Source organism: Pinus tabuliformis, chromosome 9 (assembly GCF_031772625.1).
Source record: "Pinus tabuliformis cultivar Carrire ecotype Pingquan chromosome 9, CPIR1, whole genome shotgun sequence".
NCBI lineage: Eukaryota > Viridiplantae > Streptophyta > Pinopsida > Pinales > Pinaceae > Pinus > Pinus tabuliformis.
This window is the reverse complement of record NC_142307.1, coordinates 1,470,189,130-1,470,200,176: the sequence shown is the minus strand read 5'-3', so window position 1 is coordinate 1,470,200,176 and position 11,047 is coordinate 1,470,189,130. Positions and strand designations below refer to the sequence as shown.

At 38.5% G+C, this 11,047-nt stretch overlaps 1 pseudogene; it reads right to left on the bottom strand.

Moving 5' to 3' along the window:
* Positions 1-8,424: 8,424 nt before the first annotated feature.
* Positions 8,425-10,002, bottom strand: LOC149154159 (GDP-mannose 4,6 dehydratase 1 pseudogene; annotated as a pseudogene).
* Positions 10,003-11,047: the final 1,045 nt, after the last annotated feature.

Genomic DNA, 11,047 nt, shown 5'->3' with positions numbered 1-11,047 from the left:
AAATTAGCTCATGCCAGCCCTCCTTTACTGCCGGTTAATGCTCTTTTAGATATGCATCAATAACCTCTGTTATGAGCTCATACAGGGAATAATAAGGGCGTTAGTTTATAAGTACATTGATTCATCTACTAACAACAGCAGTAAATGCTAAACAGAAACAGTGTCCTCAAGGGAAAAACTATGATGAAATACTGCAAAAATTCCTCAAGATGTTGTTGGTGTTTCCTTGTTGATCCTCCAAATATAATGGCTATTCTGAGCAATGGATAACAAGTTAAAGTTCAAGAGAATGTTTATTTTTGTTGAGTGGTATGTTAGTCCATTTAGCAAGAAACCAAAGGGGTAGGTTATTGTTTCACTTGTTTAAAAGAAAAATAAATGGGCTGAAAATGAGTAGGTTTGTGCAATGAGCGAACCGTTGATAAAGAACCTTTGATTCGTTGACAATGACAAGCCCTACCTATATGAGGCCATGGATAAGCCCAAAGAAATTATCTAACCAAATTATGAGCTAAGAAATAGGGTCTGCCCTAGACCCATTAATATCCCATATCGACGTATTGGACACGTGGATACACAATATATGTGGGTCCCACATGTTCATCATGTGTGGGATGAGAGTCTTGTGCCAAACATGTATCCCATGTGTATGAGACACGTAGAATGCATGTGTCCCTACATGTCCAACATATTGGGCACTAAAATAAATTCACTAATAAAATCAGGATTTCAAATGTGTTACAAAGGCATATTTGAATTTTGAATGAGTAAACCATTCCAGAATTACGTGCAACTGTTATGAGGACAAGTTGTTGCCCTTTTCACCCCGGTTGAAATCCTACTTTGTGAAATGTTTGCTTTTAGAGAGTTGATTGTTGATGAGTTATATACAATCTATTCATGAGTTGTTGACTTGATCTTCTACCTTTTCATGAGTTGTTGACTTGATCTTCTACCTTAAACAATCTAGGGTTTACTCTATGTCCCATTCTTAAAATAAGGAGAAGTGTCTGTCTTAGCAGTTGAAAAAAACCATACAAGATTTGATCATTTGATGCAGTTTTGTTCTCTAAAGATTTGATCATTTCATGTTCGAGGGGTCTACATACTGCAAATATTAAAATTGTTGTATCTCGTATCAGCATGTCATGTGACTTAGGTTATGAGGGACAAACTGAGTAGGGAGAGCTAAGGTACATCATGCTATGAGATTTGATTGGTGATAGTTGGAACAATATGCTCACATTTCCGCTCGACAAAACAAAGGCCTTCTTCAACCTCCTTATTTCTAGTCCTCTGGATTTCATTTTGACAATGATATCATCAAAGGATTGTTTACTATGCTAGATACAAAAGGATACAAAACCATACAATTTGAGATGAAGTTGTATAGATAGGAGGAATACCATGTGGCCAAGCGAGCAATTTAATTATGAATTTCAATGAAATTTTATTTGTTTTATTTTTCCCTATTGGGTATTGGAGGGAAATGTAATTTTGTTTCTCTTTTCTATATATTTCTAATAGATTGTTAGTGTGTTGATTGTGGTGGAAAGACACAAGTGTGCAAAAATTTGCAATTTGAGTCATGTTGTTACCACTCAAACCTAGAAGGTTTCAAATGAACGCCTAGAACAAGCATATTATTAACACCTATGCCCTCTTCTCGCTTCTAGGTCAATGTTTTTCTAACCTGCGTGATAAAATTTAGAAGTGAGAATTAAAATAGGAAGAATGTTGTTACCACTCAAACCTAGAAGATTTCAAATGAATGCTTAGAACAAGCATATTATCATCACCTATGCCCTCTTCTCACTTCTAGGTCAATGTTTTTCTAACCTGCGTGATAAAATTTAGAAGTGAGAATTAAAATAGGAAGAATGATCAATGCCTTTAAATTTTAATCTATTGGACATGGAGTAAAATAAATGAAAGAAAAACTTCATTGTACAGGTGATATACCCAAGGCCCATCAACTCAAAATGCAATCAAACCATTTACAAAATTCAAAGAACCCAAGTGAGATTCCCAGCCAAGTATGGGACCACCTTTATTACCAACGCTCTGAATACAATGTCTAGTACATCAAATCAAGCCTCAAAACTTGAGAAGACACCATATCGTTTCTCAAAATCTCTCTCCCACACTATTTAGGGATAGATACAATCAAGTCACTAGCGAAATGAGGCCAACACTAAGTTTGCAATGAGAGATCCATAATTTGGTATGAAAGTGACCAAGATGTGAAATATGGAAGATAGCGAGGATTTAGGGATAGATACAATCAAGTCACTAGCAAGATGAGGCCCCATCACTTAAGTTTGCAACGAGCTTTATAATTTGGTATGAATGTGAGCAAGATGTGAAATTTGGAAGATAAAAAGGAATGGTAATACTCAAGAAAAGTGAAAACCTATACTCCCCCTCTCCTCCGTTTATAAACAAGAATGGAGTTATTCAACACATATTTCCAATATAACTTGACCCAAAATTAAGTTCATGCAGGATCATATACTCAAACCCAAAAACATGCTAATAAAATCTCTAGCCAAAGCATAAAGCTCTCCTTAATTAGCACCTAGAGCAGATGGATAAGAAAATCTCTAGCCAAACCATAGAGCTCTCCTTAATCAACACCTAGAGCAGATGGATAAGAAAATCTTCCAATCAAGCCAACATGAAAAAGGAAATGAACTCCAAAATTATGTCGTGAATAGTCTTCAAGAAAACACCCTATCTGCTGGTATAAATTCCTTAAAATCAACACCCATACTCCTGCCAAAACTGCTTTAAATCAGCGCCCTATCTTCTGGTATAAATTCCTTGAAATCAGTGCCCTATCCGCTGCTTTAACTCCTTGAAACCAGCATCCTAACCGCTGTTATAAAGTCGTTGAAATCAGCCGCTCTACTGCATGTTAAAATTCTCCCAAAACCGCAGACAAACAGCTAACTATGGCACAAGGAAAATACATAAATCAGGCTGAGAATAGTCCACAAACAAAGGTGCTCTAAAGAGCATTCATGACAATTCCTTTTTCATGCTAAAATCAGTAATGGACAAACAAAGAATTTTCTTCTTCTTAGTGAATAACTCCACGTAATCTCGTTCTCAGAATCTCACTTCGTTGTTTCAGGTTATACAATTTTGTGAATGGGCTCTGAAATGTTGTTTGCCTCCCAGTCCCACCTTTCCATATGTCACACTCGGAAGAAAATGAATAATAGCAAAAAATTATGAAGTGAAATCATTTCTTCATCAGATTAGGAACAGTTCACGTTCTTTAAGAAATCAGTGCCATCCAATCTTATTCCAAGGACCTGTTAGCCTTGTTGGCATTTGGCCCAAAAAATGGATCCAAAACACTCCTGAAGTCTTCAAGAGTTGATTAAGATCCTCCCAAGATCGAAACAATCATATGCCAAAAGCCCTCAGAAGGGCAGAAATACGCTATCGGGAGGCTAAAATACTCCAAAACAGTGAAAAAACAAAATATTGCAGGCGCGAACAGAGCAACGCACAGCTGCCATTAGATCTGGCTGATCAACGGCCCAGATCTAACGGGCTAAATCGCAATCGGCCAAGCTGAAGGGACAGTTAATCGGCGAGTCACATCGGCAGTCGCGGCGGTGGAGAGCATAATCTATAAAGCCCCGGCATTGAGCGATCAGCGATTGCGATCAGATCGCATCACTACATCGCAGCGGAACATTACCAAGGGTCAGGGGGCCCACATCGCATCGCAGGTTCGCAATCAGCAGGAACATACGTCGTGTTATATGAAGACCGTTGGCTGGAGCGATATGCGATTGCGATCAGATCGCAAGATCGCATCGGAATATTGCAAAGGAGCAGGGCCTCTATACAGGTGGTAATGCCGATTGCGATGAGTCCCGGACCCGAAAGGGTTCGGGAATGCAATCCATAAGATTTGAAGTCCAGAGGGAGGCCAATTTTCACGTATTTCCCGTGTTTTTAAGTATTTCAAAATACAAGGGGAACAAAGGGACCAGGCCGGCTGCGATAGACGACAGCGACCCAGGGGGCGGAACCGATGAGAGAATAGACCATGTTTAAGGAATTTTGAGGTCCAAAAAGAAAAACAGAGAAGGGCGGGATTTACACAGTTGCAGCATTTTATGTATGAAATAGAAAACATTTATGGTTATCATTTGAAAGGGACTGTCGCAGGGATTTCATAGGCCTGATAGCCACTCCATTTGCAAGATCAGGTGGCCAACCATCCTTAGAAGCGTTGTGCAGAAATGTTTACATGCCAAAAGAGGGATTCGATCGAGATACAGCGGTCGGCGGACAGATCCCAGAAAGGGAAAGAGAGGGGCCACAGCACGCTGCAACCCGAATCAAACGAGATCATGGAGCATCGACGTTCCGGCCAGCGCAACAGCCATCTTAACAAACATTATGGGGCATCTCTGGCACGAGAGAGCTCCCAGGCATCACAGCAAGCTGTCCAAAATATCTGAATATGGTTAGTCTTCTGTCAGAAGACGAAACCTACGAATCATGCTGCCTATTGAGGGAATCAAACGGTTAAACAAGACAGAGGGATAGATTAAGACACCTGAAGCCTCAAAAGGCTCAGGACCATTGTAAACGAGCTATAAATAGCTGAAAACAAGATGAAATAAGGGTTCAACTTTTGGAGATTATTCCTCCTCTGTTCTTCCAAGCTTCTCATCTGCATCCTTTAGTAATACAAGCTTCTTTTGTTGTTATATGTTCAATGTCCATTTCTCTTCTGTTCTATGCTTGCACTCGAACAATTTGTTCAGGTTTTCTTTGTGTTTAAGGCCAGATAACTGTCATCTTATCTCTGCTTTGATATATTAGATTTGCAAGCTTCTTTGCTGCCTGTAGCTAGCCATTTATGTGTTATTATATATGCATCTGCCAGTATAGTCAATAAGTTCATTTGCTGCCTGTAGCTAGCCATTCATTTATGTTCATGTATGCAATCTGCTGGTACTGTCAATATTCCCCATATATCCATTAAATCTACAAAATATTGAGCATTTATGGTCTAAAGTCTTGTGTTATTGGGGGTGTTCATTCATGTCTTGAGTGAGAATAGAGCTGAAATGGTTATCTAACTTGATCCAAACCATCATTTATTCCAATAGTTCAGAGAACAATATTGAAGATTACATGTTACCAGGCATCTCTGAGCTGCAACCTAGGAGAGTTTCCTGGAGTGCTAACAGGACCTATTCTCCCTTTATTTATACCTTTATCAAGTTCTTCAATTCAGTTTGACTCTTGAGATAGGCCAGCACATGTAAATACCAGAAGAACACCACCACAATCCTGTCCATTAGTGGCCTCTTCAATATAATTATTTGGTTTCATATTTAACCAAAACCATCTTAGGGGAGCAGCTTCAGGCTTCCTATGCATATGGGTTTCAGTCACCAAATAGACTTTATTGTGGATTCGAGAACAATTAACTCAACATGGAGAATGGTATGAATGAAAAAAGGTTTTGATTTTACGTCTAATTAGAAAAGGAAGAAACTAAATCAAAATGAAGAAAAAAAACATGATCAATAACAAATCATGTTATGGATATGGATGTGTAATGATTAATAATCGCACATGTGATTAAGGTTATTGACAGAGAAAGGGGAAGAAGTTCTAGAAGTTTTACCAGATAAAAGGCAAGAAGCCAGTTTTTATATTGGTAATAGAAAGTATCATCCTTAACTTGTGAATACAAACTCAAAAACAATATTAAGAAAATTTCCCGAGTAATGAATAAGCCAAAATGCCAGATTTCTCACGCAGATATGGCTTTCCTTACTCATTTTATTCCTGATGTGTGGATAAAGGATTCTGCATGAGATTATAAAAGCGATTACATAACTCAAACAAAATTTTATATAGCTGGGTTATACATTATTTTCTAAATGATAGTAGAAATGTTGATTAGATTTGCCTAAAAAATTATTCAACCCTCTTAAGAATATCAATCAAACAAGATAAAAGAAGTGTTAATCTTGAAAGTGCTTGTGTTGAAAGCTCAGCATACTGAACCACAACTGCTATGCGTATATTTTCCTTCAGTGAGATCGACAAAGTCTGGCTCCACCTTATGAATATTTTAAATCTGTGCAAAGATAATTCTTGCAAACAATTTCCAGAAAACATTACAGCCAACTGCCATGCTAGGGACTGCTCAGGGAGGCTCAATAAGGACAATGGAAGCACAACTCCCCAAAAAAATCAGGTACATAATATGAGGGACAATAGCAAAATAAGTGTAGAGTGGTGTATGCCAGTACTTCACTGAAGTAAGAAACTCTAATAATATCCTGCAAGGATCCAGCTAGTTAACAAAGAATAGCCACTCAGTCCTTCAAAATTAATTATCGTGGACATAAATGCTTCATATCAAAGAAATTATTCAAAAAGAACTGGCATAGTTGTGATCGAGAAGCAGAAACCAAAGTGCAATGAAAGCACATACTAAAAACAAATGTTAAAACAGAATAATCTATACAGGTGCAAACTGTGGAACATGAATATCAAGAAATCCAAGAAAAGAGAACTCAACAACTAGATGGATGCAATGAACAACCTCGATACAAATTTATTGATAGATCTGCTCTGCTCTACCCAAAATTCAAAGATCCCGTTTGAGACAGACAGACCCAGAAAGATGTACTAAACAGTTACTTGATTGATTGAGGGATGCACCAATAATGAGAATCTACACTCTTATAACCGTATAACTTTGATGAAAACAGTAATCCTTTAACATAACTAGGGCATCTATTTTTCTATATCATAAGCAGTTGTCTCAAACACGAACTCTTAATGAATGGTTTATAAAACTGCACAGTATAAATGAATACTACTAATCTTAGCGTATACCAAGGGTAAAGTTTCAACAAAACAGCATTTGGACTAAATAACTAAGTTGTAAATGGATGACCCTCATGAACCTCCCCTAAGACCTCCCCACAGCCTCACTTCTCCACGAGCATTTAGTTGCTCATATTGGGTTGTCAAATCACCTCCTAGGACCCCTTCTGTCTTCAAATCCCAACCATACAGTCAGATGGCTAATCGGTGGTCAACTATAAGGTGGTATCTGCATAAGAATCCTCATAATGTAATTGGATGTTTTAAAGCACCTTCCTTACGCTTCCAGTAGCAGAATACGAGGAGTATAATGGAATATAAAAATTACCAGGTTCCTGCTAAATATTGGACCTTGGATTCACCCTTTCCCCTTCACTTTGGTTAGCTAGGTTAACATTATTGGCCATAGCTAATCTGAACGGTGCTGACTTCTGTAACTACAGATCCTTCTTGGTGGCATCCTGCACCGCTGACTACGTTCTCAGAGCTCATCATCAAAAGGAATTCAATGCATAATGTTTCCTCCTACATAACGATCCAATATGAAATGCAATGCAAGAAAAGCCACAGGTTTATTACTGCCCCCTCATAGACCAGAGGAAAAGGACATATGGGTAGGCACCCTTCTATTCATATCAGTGGCCATTCTTTTTTACTCAACATGTATTGTGTATTTTCTGTTGAATTGCTGCACCATAAAATTAATTTTGCAGAGGCATTCGCTATAGATCTTTAGCAAGAGTGTGATGGAATATAAATTTACCAGGTTCCTACTGAATATTGGACCTTGGATTCACTCTTGCCCTTTCCCTTTGGTTAGCTAGGTTAACATTATAGTTAATCTGAACGGTGCTGACTTCTGTAACTACAGATCCTTCTTGGTGGCATCCTGCACCACTGATTACGTTCTCAGAGCTCATTATCAAAAGGAATCTAATGCATAACGTTGCCTCCTAAATAACGATCCAATATGAAATGCAATGCAAGAAAAGCCACAGGTTTATTATTGCCCCCTCACAGACCAGAGGAAAAGGACATGTGGGTAAGCGCCCTTTTATTCATATCAGTGGCCATTCTTTTTTTACTCATCATGCATTGTGAACTTACTGTTGAATTGCTGCACCATAAAATTAATTTTGCCTAGGCATTCACTGTAGATATTTTATAATCGGATACTCCTCCAACTTATAAGAAATGAAATTACACATGACAAGGAGAAGCCGAAGAACAATAAATGTATTCAATCCAAGTAACAATCAGAGTGAAACAGATCTTGCACTTTCCTTTGATCTAACATCTTGCATACACAAAGATCTCATGGGCATGGTAACTTCTCTTAGAATAAGATATTAAACTTTAAAATAGAAACTCATATTCATTCCATAAAATCATCAGATAAAAGACTAGTATAATTTTATTAAAACAATCAACAACATAAAAATATCTGAAAATGAAACGTTACAAAGTAGGAGTGCTTCATACTGAGATCACAATCTATACTTCGTCCATGTCATAAACTTAGAAAAAATAACTGAGATCTGGAACTATAAAGCAGAAACTCTCATTCATTCAACATAATCATCAGATCAAAGGCTGGTACAATTTAATAAAATAGTTAACAGCATAAAAATATCTGAAAATGAAACCTTACAAAGAAATAGGAGTGACATAAATCTGGATCTGGTTCTCGAAGTTGTTAAAGACTAGCATAAATGGATCAGGAAAAAGCTATCAAAGAGCCTGATTTATTCAATGGACCCGTGTGCTGCATCTAGTCCCAACGTCAAAGTAAATGCTGCTAAAGAGGCAGGGCAAATCCATTATGACTTCCCACATGCAAGAACAAAGTGTAATCAGTATTATATTGATCCCTCAGGGCTGCTGTTGAGAATCAATGTATCCAGCATCAACAAGAACCTTCTCCCTCTTGGCCAACTCCAAGTCAGAATCCACCATCATGGCCACCAATTGCTTAAATCCAACTTTTGGGGCCCATCCAAGGAGCTTCCTTGCCTTGGACGAATCACCCCTCAGATTATCAACTTCAGCAGGCCTGAAATACCTGGGATCTATCAGCACATGATCGTTCCAATCCAACCCCACATACTCAAAGGCCTCCTTCAAAAACTCCTCAACGGTATGGCTATCATCAGTGGCAACAACGTAGTCATCGGGCTTATCTTGCTGCAACATCAACCACATTGCCTCCACATAGTCCCCAGCAAATCCCCAATCCCTGGACGCCTTGAGATTGCCCAAATACAACTTCTTCTGAAGCCCAATTTTGATCCTCCCCACAGCCCTGGTGATCTTCCTTGTCACAAAGTTCTCACCTCTCCTTGGGGATTCATGATTGAAGAGGATCCCATTGGAGGCAAACATTCCATATGCTTCTCTGTAATTGACAGAATACCAATGGGCTGCAAGCTTGGAGACAGCATAAGGACTTCTCGGGTGGAAGGGGGTGTTCTCATTCTGAGGTGGGGGTGTGGCACCATACATTTCGGAGGATCCGGCTTGGTAATACTTGACCTTCCTTCCTGTGTTCTCTATGTGGATTCTCACAGCTTCAAGGAGGCTCAGTGCCCCCGTGGCTACAACATCAGCAGTGTAATCTGGGTTCTCAAATGAGACACCCACATGAGACTGCGCAGCCAGGTTGTAGACTTCATCTGGGCAGATTGCATCCACCCATTTTCTGAGGGATGATGCGTCAGTCAGATCTCCATAGTGTAGCTTCATACGAGCTTGGGTATTGTGGGGATCAATGTATATATGATCAAGACGCTGCGTGTTGAAATTGGAAGAACGGCGAATGATTCCATGCACTTCATAGTTCTTTTTTAGAAGAAATTCAGTGAGATAAGATCCGTCCTGACCTGTTATGCCTGTTATCAGCGCCTTCTTTGCTTTGGGAGCTTCTCCCATTGTCGGATCTGGATACCCAACTCTGAAAAACTTCGGAGCTTTGGACGAGCTCTGTAAGATCTCTGAAAAACTGCCGAGATTTGGACGAGCTCTGTAAAATCCTGAAAAACTGCCGAGCTTTAACGAGCTCTGAGAGATCTATTCAGGCGCTGTCTCAATAAGCTCTCGCGGTACAAAACATATTGACGCGGAAATGCCTTAATATACCGTAAGACACGCGATTCACACGGCGGAAATTCAACGATTTTGAAAGGACCCACATGGCTAAAAAAGTCGTTTATGAAATTTCATCGGTTCTACTACTAAATTTTTCACACCCGTTCTTCCTTGCTTAGATGGTGGTTACCATCGGTGGCCGTGACCTAGTGCAACTTACTGGAAAGAGGTCAAGTTCATATCCTAAGGGTGAGGGAAGGTGCATGGACATTTAAAATTGGTGTTTTTTTTTTATAAGTATATTTAAGGGTGAGGGAAGGTGTTTGGACATTTAAAATTGGTGTTTTTTTTTTATAAGTATATTATGAAATGGTACAGGTCAAATTCATATGCTAAGGGTGAGGGAAGGTGTTTGAACATTTAAAATTGTTTTTATTTGTTTTAACAAGTATATTATGAAATGGTGTTTTTCTAAGTGTGTTTGAAACAAGTCTAGTTCATATGGAAGGTGTTTCACCATTTAAAATTGGATTTTTTTTGGGATGTATATGTGAAGGAAGGTGTTTTGTTGTGTATGTGTGTCTTTTATAAGTATTGGTTGTTTTTATGCATATTTGAAGGAAAGTGATTTGTTGTGTAGGTGTGTGTTTTATCAGTGTTGGAATTTTTATGTATGTTTGAAGGAAGGTGTTTTGTTGTGTGTCTTATTATTAGTATTGGATTTTTTCATGTATGTTTGAAGGAAGGTATTTTGTTGTGTGTTTCATTAGTCTTCTTTTTTTATGTCTTATTAGTATTGGTTATTATTATTTGTTGTTTTTATGTATGTTTGAAGGAAAGTGTTTTGTTGTGTAGGTGTGTGTTTTATTAGTATTGGATATTTTCATGTATGTTTGAAGGAAGGTGTTTTGTTGTGTAGGTGTGTGTCTTATTAGTCTTTCTTTTATAGGTGTAAGGGAAAGTGTTTGACCACTTTTATTTGAGGAATGTATTATGTGGGTGTGTTTGTTGTTTCTTTAATGAGCATGTTGTATGTGGGTGTGTTTGTTGTTTCTTTAATGAGCATGTTGTGTGTGGG